Source organism: Mercenaria mercenaria, chromosome 14 (assembly GCF_021730395.1).
Source record: "Mercenaria mercenaria strain notata chromosome 14, MADL_Memer_1, whole genome shotgun sequence".
Taxonomy (NCBI): Eukaryota; Metazoa; Mollusca; class Bivalvia; order Venerida; family Veneridae; genus Mercenaria; species Mercenaria mercenaria.
In genome coordinates this window covers 25,001,624-25,014,720 of record NC_069374.1, presented here as the reverse complement: position 1 = coordinate 25,014,720, position 13,097 = coordinate 25,001,624, and the positions used below count along the sequence as shown (strand labels likewise).

The following is a 13,097-nucleotide window of genomic DNA, read 5'->3' as shown; positions in this document are numbered from 1 at the left end:
TTCAAACACATACTAGGATGTACTGTATAGGACTTTGAATTTGCTGAGGTTTTTTTTCGCTATTTTTCCAAAACGGGCTGGTTAAGTTTTGTAATTTGTGCATTTTCATAAAATGCGAAATGATATTTTCCCCAAAGTGTTTTTTCCAATAGAGTATACTTGACTGCGTTTCTGATTGTCTGCTTTTTAGCACATGTTTTGAAAATTGCAACACCGTAAGTGGGTATAAATAAGGTACTCATAAACAATTTGATTTGCTCACAACACAGGGGATTACTGTTATAAATCATCATTAACCTTTAGCCTGCTAAATTTCTAAAATGGACTGGTCCATCATTCAATTTAGGCCATACCATTTATTATTCGAAGGGGAGTTCACTGAATACTAACTGACTGAATACCAAATAACACCTTTAAACAGCATCTTGGCACAGAATTCCAAGCTTACTATGCCAGCCAAGTTCCAAAGGCATTAACCTCAAATACAGACATAGGTTTATACTAATTTGTTTTAGCTCGATTGTGAAGAAAGCTTCAAGTTATTGGAACCACTCTTGAGTCCGCTTCCTGGAAAAACCAGTACTGTTGTCATATAAGAAGACATGGTCGTGACCCCAGTGGGGCTCGAACCCATAACCCCTAGATTAAATGGCCAACAACTTATCCACTAGACCACCACTCCCCTTTGACATAGGTGAAATTAATATTGATCTAAGAGTGTCAAACATCAAAGATCAAAACTCACAATGGATGACAAACTCTTTAATAAACTGTCACTAGAAACTAAGCTCCTAAAAAGATCTTTTGTATCGGCAGGTTTAAACACCCCCAACAAAAACTGTTAGAGTAAGCGCTTTTGTTCAGGCAGACAGCTATTGTGTACATGTATCAATAAAAGCAGTTATCAACCATTAGAGTAAATGCAGACGATCAAATAATATAGACTTTATATATTTATGTATAAATTATGTTTATTTAAGTGGTAAAAAAAAAAATTGTTTGTTTCGTATCTCGACTACCTAATTTTTGGCTGACGCCTAAATGTTTTTATATGAGATATTTTCAACTTTTTATAAATAAGTTATGCAAAATTGCACTTTTATGCTTAAAACATGCCAGTGATGTAAAATCAATTACGATGTAAGCATAACCCTTATTTGTAATCATTTTGACAAAAAAATTAATTTTGAAAATCTCCTATATAAAAAAATTTCCAAAAAAAACATTTTCGACATACTACCTATTTTTTTCAGCAATTACGGAAACAAAAAATTTTTTTAGCCTTACTGAATTTAAATAAATTATTAAAGTTGAAATTATGCTTTGATACATTTTTCGATGATTTTGAATATATTTATTATAAAGTATCAAGTTTCCATAAATTAATTAGAAATAACCCCATGTTATGAAAGATAACAAACACGTAAAACATTAGATGAAGCTATTTTCAGACTTAACTTATCTGATGTTATTTCAGGAACAAGCGTTTCTAATTTTAAATTACAATGATTATATAAAACTTGTTCAGATTTAAAATTGTTTTATACTTTGCTGATATTACAAATCGCGAATATAGAAAATAAAAACTCTGCCATAAAAGCCTATACAGTGCCTGATTTACATATTCTTTGACATCGGGATTTAGTTTATTGAATGGATTATTATAAAAGCTATCAATTCCACATATGTAATAAAAATGAAATGCCTATTCTTTACATGGAATAAAACCTTCTGAGTTGTAGTATGACTCATTGTATGTTTACAGCAGAAAAGCAGTTGTACATCTTAAATTTAATTTAATAAACATTGCGGTTGGATTTAATGGAATAAATAGATGTATATGTACATGATATAACAAAGTACTTAATAAATAAAACAAATGAATTAAACACATTAAGTGATACTCATTGTGACAAAGTTAACATAATGGTTATATAATGAGTAAGATCAACAATGGAAATGAAAACAAGTGAAATTTCTTTGGATAAGTTGTTTAGTAGCGTATACCGACAGGTACGTTAACTGTGCTATACAATGAAAGAAATGAATACAGATAGCACAAAACTTCATCACATTTCACATACGTACCAACATTACCATATCGTTACAAGACTCAAATGTGGAAATTAAAAAGGCTTGATGGTAGAAAGAACAAGTAATACTGCCATTTTTAAGATCCAGCGAATAGAACAACAAAACAACAGATCACAACGTACATATCAATCATTGAAGCTATATATGAGAATTACAGTCTGAGAACTATATATCAAATTCTTTTGAAGGGCTAGACTACGGGTCGTTTGCTGGACTGGGTAGACTTAAAGTTTTAAGTTTCAAAACATGTGAGCACTTAATGCTTGAAAATATTGCGAAAGCCATTAATGGTTCTGAGACTGTGCCAAATCTTCAAACATTATCAATGACTTATATCAATACAGGAAATGGTGTTAACCTTGACAAAGACACTCTTACTGCTATATCATCAAAACCACTACAGCTTCTTGATATGCATCAAATTCTTGTTAACAACCTCCAAGTAAAATATTTTAGAGGACCCATAATGCATTCATTGAAAATTATAAACGGATCTGGCATTACGTTGAACCAAATCGATAACGACGACATCGAGTCCTTAATTTTTGAACAGCCCCAGCTACTTAACATTAGTTTCATAACTCTACCAATGGGATTGCTTCGTTTCACAAAATTTCCATTTGATCTACTGTCAAACTCCAAGTTTCCCCTGGATATGAAGAACACAACCATATTCACAAAATTTGAATCCATAGATTATTCCAATATCAATCATTTACCACTAGTGCTAAAAAATTTAACAATTTTACTATTGAACTCTAAGCATGAAAAATGGCATACAAAAAATCTGATACTGAAAGGAAATAATATGCGCTATCTGGATGTGACCATACCATGCATTAATTCTTCATTGGAGACAATCGATCTTTCTTACAATGGAATAACCTTCCTACGACCTGCTTTCTGTTCCTGCTGCTTCAACTTAAAGAAAATTGAACTTTCTTACAACCAACTCCATAAAATGTCTGCGTTAAATAGTTCACTGTTCTCCCAAATTTTCAATCATTACAAAAGGCTAGAGGAAATTTACCTCACTTCAAATGAATTAAACAGCATTCCTGCGGCACTATTTCAAGTAAACAGCCTGCTGGAAGTAATAGATTTATCGCATAATAGACTGGAACAAGTGACATTCCATCTGCAACATCTGAAAAATCTTACACTGTTAAACCTTCAGTACAACCGAATTACCATGCTGGACATCACTTCCCTAAACAACTTAAAATTATTCCAACCAAATGCTAATTGGCATTTTGATGTAAGACACAACCCTGTCTCCTGTTCAAAATGTGATAATTTACAGACAATACGATGGCTTGCTGAAAGTCGTTCTATCATTCACTCCAAATCAGACTTAGTTTGTGTAAATGATAATCATGACAACTTTGTCCCTGTCGACAGAAATGCTGTTACCTCTGTCCAGGAAATATGTCACAGACAAACACATATCAGGAACATTATTCTGCTAGGAACCTTTGTACCCCTTGTCTCCATCGTTTTAATTATTGCAACCACATATTCTATACTGAAGTACCGCCGCTACAAACAATACGCATTAAACATGGCCGAAAAGATTCGACTCATTCAAGAAGATGCCACTGGTACAAAATTCGTCGTATTTACTATTTTCAGCAGTGACGACGAAGAATTTATGAGCACGTATGTATACCCTCCAATGAATCAATGCCTGCAAAAAATTGTTGGAACTAACAGGGATTTAGTTGCGTATGGTGACAAACAATTCCGACCCGGTCAACCCATCAATGATGAAATAGTTCGAAGTCTAGAACAGTCGTCAGTTATTATCTTGATTTTATCTAAAAAGTTCTGCACCAGCCAATACTGTCGTATGGAGTTTGACCATGCTCTAAGAATGAATAAGCCAATCATTCTAATGTTAAAAGAGGCAGTCAGTGAAGAAGAAATGGTTCCCAGCCTCTGTATTATATTTAGAAAGAACACTCGTATCTTGTGGGAGAACCACGGCAATGATTACCAGCTTAAAACTACCTGGGAAAATGTATGTACCTCCATTCTTGAACTTGTTAAAATTGAACAAACTCACTTAGAAAAAGAAGCTTATTTATAAAGAATTTATTAGATGTTCCTTACTATACTAAATTTCACTATACCAATGGATATTTTAGGGTAAAAACTGACTCATTCATACTTTGGAATTAACTTTGGACTAGAATTTTGACTGATTCACATTTTGCGGTAAAACCTGACTCACATTTTGAGAAAAAATTGACTCATTCAAATTTTGGTAAAAAGTGACTCATTCAAATTTTGATGTAAAGACTGACTCCCATTTTGAGGTAAAACTGACTAATTCACATTCTGAGGTAAAAACTGACTCATTCAAATTTTGAGGTAACAAGAGCTGTCTCCGTAGGATGACACATGCCCCCGATGGCACTTTGAATGAATAGTTATGGCTGATGTTAGAGTTTAGGACCTTTGACCTATGGAGCTGGGTCTTGCGCGCGACACATCATCTTACTGTGTCACACATTCATGCATAGTTATTTTAAAATCCATGCATGAATGACAAAGATATGGACCGGACATGCCCATCAATGCACTATCATGAAAAATGATCTTTAATGTCTAAGTGTGACCTTGACCTTTGAGCTACGGACCTGGGTCTTGCATGTGACACGTCATCTTACTGTGGTACACATTCATGCCAAGTTATTTGAAAATCCATCCATCGATGACAAAGATATGGACCGGACACGCCCATCAATGCACTATCCTTTAACATCTAAGTGTGACCTTGACCTTTGAGCTACGAACCTGGGTCTTGCGCATGACACGTCGTCTTACTGTGGTACACATTTATGCCAAGTTATTTGAAAATCCATCCATCGATGACAAAGATATGGACCGGACACGCCCATCAATGCACTATCCTTTAACGTCTAAGTGTGACCTTGACCTTTGAGCTACGGACCTGGGTCTTGGGCACTGCACGTCGTCTTACTGTGGTACACATTCATGCCAAGTTATTTGAAAATCCATCCATCGATGACAAAGATATGGACCGGACACGCCCATCAATGCACTATCCTTTAACGTCTAAGTGTGACCTTGACCTTTGAGCTACGGACCTGGGTCTTGCGCACTGCACGTCGTCTTACTGTGGTACACATTCATGCCAAGTTATTTGAAAATCCATCCATCGATGACAAAGATATGGACCGGACACGAAAATTGCGGACAGACCGACAGACCAACAGACTGACAGACCGACAGACGGTTCAAAAACTATATGCCTCCCTTCGGGGGCATAAAAATTGACTTGTACACTTTTTTGGGAAAAACGTAATCAGTTGAATTTCTGGGTAAAATGAATTCATATTTTGTTGTAAAATTTTCACTGATTCACATTTTGAGGTGAACACTGACTCACATTTTGAGAAAAAATTGACTCAATTTAAATTCTAATAAAAAGTGACTTATTCTAATTTGAGGTAAAGACAGACTCATATTTTGAGGTAAATCTTACTAATTCACATTTTGAGGTAAAAACTGACTCATTTATATTTTGAGGTAAATATTGACTCATACACATTTTGAGGTAAATATTGACTCATACACATTGGGAAAAACTTAATCATTTCATTTCTGTGTAAAATGAATTCATATTTTGTTGTAAAATTTTGACTGATTCACATTTGTGGGTAAAAACTGACTCACATTTAAAAAAAATAAACTAGAAATGTGTCCATGGGACACAGATGCCCCCACTACATGACATTAGTCAGGGGCCAGAACTCCTACAATACTGAATGAATCCGGATGCGAAACCCCAGGTGCACAACTACACATGCTGACCAACATTCCTGTAAACTTTGGTGATTCTAGGTCAAATACTTTTGGGGCTATGCAAAACACAACATTAAAATGACCAATTTTTACGAAGTCAGGCCATAACTCCTACATGACTGGATGAATCGGATGCGAAACCCAGGTGCACAACACACATGCTGACCAACATGCCTGTAAAGTTTCGTGACTCTAGGTCATATACTTTTGGAGCTAGGCACGACACAACATTAAAATGACCAATTTTTACAAAGTCAGGGGCCATAACTTCTACATGACTGAATGAATCCGGACGCGAAACCCCAGGTGCAAAAACTACACATGCTGACCAACATTCCTGTAAACTTTGGTGATTCTAGGTCAAATACTTTTGAGCTATGCGTGACACAACATTAAAATGACCAATTTTTACTAAGTCAGGGGCCATAACTCCTATAATGTCTGGATGAATCCAGACGCGAAACACCAGGTGACAACTGCACATGCTGACCAACATCCCTGTAAAGTTTTGTGACTCTAGGTCATATACTTTTGGAGCTAGGCACGACACAACATTAAAATGACCAATTTTTACAAGTCAGGGGCCATAACTTCTACATGACTGAATGGATCCGGACGCAAAACCCAGGTGCACAACTACACATGCTGACCAACATTCTTGTAAAGTTTTGTGACTCTACGTCAAATACTTTCAGAGCTACGCCCGACACAACATTTTCGGAAGGACGAACGGACGGACGGACAGACGGACGGAAGGACAAGAGCAAATCTATATGCCCCCCCCCCCCCCCAAAGTGGGGGCATAAAAAAAACTGATTCATTCAAATTTTGAGGTAAATTTTAACTCACATTTTGAGGTAAAACTGACTAATTAACATTTTGAGGTAAAAACTGACTCATTCAAATTTTGATGTAAAAATTGACCCATTCACATTTTTGGGGAAAACTTGATCATTCCATTTGAGTAAAATGAATTTATTAAAATAATAGATTTGAAGAGAAAAGAAATTATAAAATTTACCCTATTTAATTTTAGAATCTTAATTTCAGTCTTCAAATCTAAAACAAGAGTACCGCAATGCTGAGCAATATACACCTGAAGGTATGACTTTTGATTCCCAAGTGTGACCTTGACCTTGAAGCAAGCCACCCAAAACATGCGTTCTGCATGTCTTCTCGATGTGGTGAGCTTTTGTCAAGTTTCTTTAAAATCCTTCAGGCAGTTCAAGAGTTACACAGCAGACATCAAACATTGTCTATGACCTTTGACCCCTAAGTGTGACCTTGACCTTGACAACCAGAACATGCTCTCTGCACGTTGTCTTGATGTGGTGAACATCTGTGTCAAGTTTCTTCGAAATCCGTCAAGTGGTTCAGGTATGACCTGTGACCCCTAAGTGTGACTTCGACCTCGAAATGAGCCATTCAAAACAAGTGCTCTGCTGGTTACCTTGACGTGGTGATCATTTGTACCAAGTTTCTTTATAATCCTTCAAGCAGTTCAAGAGTTACAGAGCAGACACAAAACAAAGTCATATGACCTTTGACCCCTGTGACCTTGACCTTGAAGCAAGTCATCTAGAACATGCACTCTGCATGTTCTTTCAATGTGGTGAACATTTGTGTCAAGTTTCTTCAAAATCTTTTTATGGGGTTCAAAAGTTACAGAGAGGACAAAAAATTGCTAACGGACAGACGGACACCTGCATCATAACAGAATACGTCCCTTCAAGCGCATAAAAAAACCTATAACATTACATTGTATTGCAATGCATTGCATTGTATCAGAGTTTTGTCTTGGATGTTGGACAAAATCTATCACAGTTCCATTTGTTTAAATGACAATCAAATAAGCAAAGATAGCCTCCTACTTTTAACTTAACTGGCTAGGTTTGATTTGTGTGTGCTGGGGTGAGGGGAGGTAAATTAATTTTTTTATATCCTTTTAAATCCACCTCTCTCTTTCAATTCTGAATAGTGAGATAAATAGTTCATTCTAGCTTGCATTTCAAAGCTATAATCATGATTTAAATAATAATCGATTTTTCTACTTAAAATCGGAATGAGGCAATAAAATAAAATTTAACATCTATTAAAGAACTAGAAATATGATCAAATTAATTCAGGAAGACTTCCTGGGTGTGAAAGCATGTATTTAAATAAACTTCCTTTTTTTTTAAGTCAGTAAAAGAGGTTTTAAAAACATTTCTTTCAGGAATTAAATAAAAGGTATTGAGAAATCAGTATTTGCGGAGGAGTTAACCCTTATCATGCTGAGCTGTTACACAATTTATTCTGCCTTTGCGACCGTGCAGTCTGATCATGATCTACACTGTTCGCCATTCAGTCAGTATCTTTTTGGTATGCACCCCTTTTAACTATTAATGGTACTGTCCAAATTAAAATATGGACAAGGTCATTATAGAAATTTAATAGGGTATGGGTTAAAAAGTTTGTGGTATTTGTGGTTGCATAAATTTGCAAAATTTAATCCTGATGAATAAATAAATTACCCAATCTATTTTAACTTTAACTTTTATTATTATGCTGTTATACCAAAAACGTAAAAAAATGGTACCAGTAGCTCCCTTACTTGGCGCTCAGCATTAAAAGGGAAACTGGCCACTTCTCTCATACCCTGGTGGCGATGATGGATTCCATCAGGAATGAGGTGTCGAGAGTGATTAATATAATGTGTAGAACTTCTTTCACAATCGACCTAAAATAAATTCTATATAAACTAAACTAATTATCATGCTGGACACGACTGATTCTGCCTTTGTGACCAGTGCAGATCATCATCAACCTGCACATCTGTGCAGTCTTATCATAACCTGCTTTTCATTCTGTATCTTATTGGTAAGCACCTCTTTTAACAGTTAATGGGGTAACCTTCTACAGCTATTACACAGCACAAAATGTCCGCTGTTGCGACTATAAAATATCAAAACTTATAAAAGATACTGATGGTTGGTTAGAGCAGCTGACAGGTAATGAAATCAATTCATTACAAACATTTCAATGTCATATCAAAAGTTCCTGTTACTTATAGAGAATTTTGTAAATATTTTTGAAGGCCTTCTCTATTTTTGCAACTACATTTACACTTAAGCTATATTTAAAGTTAGGATGCTCATGCCCAAAGTTAAGATGAATTTTTTTCAACCAAGTTTGGCATTGGATGTACATATGACTTTGAAAAATGACAATTAAAAGCGGGTGAAATAAAGTTCTAAAGGTATTGGTAAAAATGCAAGAATGTAAATTTTCTGCATAATATTTCAAAAGCGTTGCAACTGTTTACTTCCCGCTGCACAATATTTTTGGTTATTTGTAAAATATCTTGTAAAATCTTATTTCAATAACTTTGTACAACTAGACACTTTAAAAGTAGTCATTTCTTATCGACTTACGTGAAAAATTACTTCTTGCTAAAAATGTGTGGGTTAGACCCTTTAATTAAACATACCAGTAGTTTGTTTTTGATGATATTTGTTCAGTTTTGTGCACTTGTTAGACAAAATTTTGCATGTTTGGAAAATATGATTGACCAATCATACCTTTTCTGATTTTGTCTTAAGTAATGGCTTATCAGTTATTACACATCCAGGCAATCTATACTATACATCTATGCTTGTTCTATATTGTGCAGATGAACCTTTATTTAACCTTTAGTCTGCTGGCGGCAAATGATTCTGCCTTTGCGACCAGTGCAGATCAAGATCAGCCTGCATATTCTTGCAGACTGATCATGGTCTGCACTGGTCGCAATTCAGTCAGTAAATTTTCAGTGAACACCCCTTTGAATAATAAATGGTATTGCCCAAATTGAATGATGGACCAGTCCATTTTAGAAATTTAGCAGGGTAAAGCTTAAAGAATATACTGTAGTAATGTAATTACCATAGGATATAAAATACTCAGGGTGGAGGCAAAAGGCATTGACACATACTTTAAACAGATCAACACTTTTTTTCATTATCCAGAGGGCAACTGCATAACCACAATTTATTCCCTAAATTCAAATACTGCAAAATCATTTAATTTCGTGGGCATGAAATTTCGTGGTTCTGGTCAAAACGGCAATTTCGTGGGGATATGAATTCGTGGATTTCAACTGTTAAACATAAAATGAATGGGAATTTTACTTGTTCACTGGGATTAAATTTCGTTGATTTACTCAACCACGAAATCCACGAAAATTAGTCCCCAACGAATATTAATGATTTCACAGTAGTTCATTGAAATCATATGCTCGAAGACTATTTTTTGTTTCAAAACTGCAGAAAATCTTTGGCATACTCTGAACTCACTGAATCCTTATAAAATAAGAACATTGGTGAACTTAAACATATTTAAAGGTAATTGTTAAAAGTGTAGTATCTCTAATGGGCAACAATACCTAACAACCAGATGAGATATATATCTGTTTAAAAATGTAAATAATTAACAAATGTATGTATATTGTTTGTTTTATTACTTTTGCTTTCAGTGTAACTTTATGTTAAAACCATGTTGTTTATTCCATTACTTTTGCTTTCAATGTATAAATGCCATGTATTCCTCTTAATATATTTAATTTTATATGAGCCGCGCCATGGGAAAACCAATAGTGGCTTTGCGACCAGCATGGATCCAGACCAGCCTGCGCATCCGCGCAGTCTGGTCAGGATCCATGCTGTTCGCTAACAGTTTCTCTAATAGCAATAGGCTTTGAAAGCGAACAGCATGGATCCTGACCAGACTGCGCGGATGCACAGGCTGGTCTGGATCCATGCTGGTCGCAAAGCCACTATGTTGGTTTTCCCATGGCACGGCTCATATGTTTGCTATTAGTATTATGCATTTAAATCCCTTACATATCTGTTAATTTGTGTTTACTGTATACATGTACATCTGAGGCTCACAGGGAAGAATGGGTATGCCCAACAGTGTTCCACTGTATCATACATTGAATCTGATGACATTCCAGTGCTGATGAATACCACATTCTAGTGCTGATGAATACCACATTCTAGTGCTGATGAATACCTTATGATGTCACTTATTGGTTCTTAATGATGTTTGAAGGATTTAGTTTATGCTGTTGTATATATGGAAATATTGACACTTTGTAATAATTTGGAGATGGATCAAGTTGTATACTGTTGTGCCATATGGACTGCACTGCATACATGCATCGGACCTCAATAAAAACTCACAAAATATTTCTTTTTGTAAAGTTATTTTTTTATTAAAGACATTTCTGCTGTCCTGGATATGAACAAATATGCATACTAAGTCTTGTATGAGTAAAATAATAACAAATTTATCCCCATAAGATGAATTGTCAGCAGATAAAACCACAAAAAATGATTATTTTTACAAGAACACATTCTGAAAAGGGGAAGTGAGAGTATTTCGGAGTGTGGTATGCAGGTGGATGGGGGTGACTGAGTAATAAACTAGAAAAATAAGACACGGATGCTCCTATTCTCTGTGACGATTTGATAGAAGACGTTGTGTCTGAAATCATTCGTCCTCTGATTCATGTGGGGAAGTTGGCAGTTAATTGCTGAGAACAGGTTTCTACTGGTACAGAATCCAGGAACACAGGTTAGGTTAACTGCCTTTCATTATGTAACTGAAATACTGCTGAAAGATGGTATAACCCAAAATAAACAAACATACTGTGCCATCCTCTATATAGCAAAAACTACCAAAGGGCCATACCTGTGGTAAATAAATTCTTTCTTTTATGGTCATCTGTACTTCTATTTGTTCGCTGTGAAAGTTTGAAGCAAATCAGACTAATAGTGTGGAAGGAGTTTGACATGATTTTTTTACTATATTCTATATAGCGAAACTATCAAAGGGACATAACTGCAGTAAAAATAGTCACAGACAAAATTCCTTCCTTTATGGTCATCTGTACATCTAACTTGCTCATCTGTGAAAGTTTGAGACAAATCAGGCAAATAGTGTGGGAGAAGTTGGACATACAAGATTGTGGGATGTACGTATGGACATTCCTACAAATGAGTATTTATGTGGCTACTCTTTTGTTCTCCCTATTGTTCTTTTACCAAATTTCATAAAACAAGAGCTGTCTCCATAGGATGACACATGCCCCCGATGGCACTTTGAATGAATAGTTATGGTCGATGTTAGAGTTTAGGACCATTGACCTACGGACCTGGGTCTTGCGCGCGACACGTCGTCTTACTGTGCCACACATTCATGCGTAGTTATTTTAAAATCCATCCATGGATGACAAAGATATGGACCGGACACGCCCATCAATGCACTATCATGAAAAATGACCTTTAATGTCTAAGTGTGACCTTGACCTTTGAGCTACGGACCTGGGTCTTGCGCGCAACTCGTCGTCTTACTGTGGTACACATTCATGCCAAGTTATTTGAAAATCCATCCATGGATGACAAAGATATGGACCGGACACGCCCATCAATGCAGTATCATGAAAAATGACCTTTAACGTCTAAGTGTGGCCTTGACCTTTGAGCTACAGACCTGGGTCTTGCGCGCGACACGTCGTCTTACTGTGGTACACATTCATGCCAAGTTATTTGAAAATCCATCCATGGATGACAAAGATATGGACCAGACACGAAAATTGCGGACAGACCGACAGACGGACAGACCGACAGACAGTTCAAAAACTATATGCCTCCCTTCAGGGGCATAAAAATCTATTGTACTTTTTCAGCTGTCACAGAATCTAATTTTATGTCACATTTATGCCACAGCAACCACATTTCTTTTCTGCCACAGTAACAAAATAAAAGGATGACTCCATCTTTTCACATGCCAAGGTTAGGAAAGAAGTTCTTGTACTTTTAGTTATCACAGGATCTCACTTTGAGGGGGGCCGAATCACACAAATCCCAGATTGTGAAACCAAAGTTAGAGTTTAATAATACTGTATTTAGAAATGTGGAATGGCATAACTGTTCAACTGTAATACACATGAAAGTATACAAGGCAGCAAAACCAAACCAACTTGATCATGTAACTTTATATGGAAAAACAGCTCTACTTTATCTAAACCAACACTCCTCCTTCCTGAAACCATGTCAATAAACTACCATGTCAATAAACTAGAGCTACCAGTGACTTTGATCAATACTGTCAGACAGCTCTTTGATACAGGGATGTGGTGTTTTTGCAAA

General features: G+C 35.9%; 1 protein-coding gene across 1 annotated transcript in view; it reads right to left on the bottom strand.

Moving 5' to 3' along the window:
* The window catches only part of LOC123526698 (von Willebrand factor A domain-containing protein 8-like), a 106,991-nt gene that overhangs the window by 50,385 nt on the left and 43,509 nt on the right, over positions 1–13,097 (bottom strand). The window lies entirely within an intron of this gene.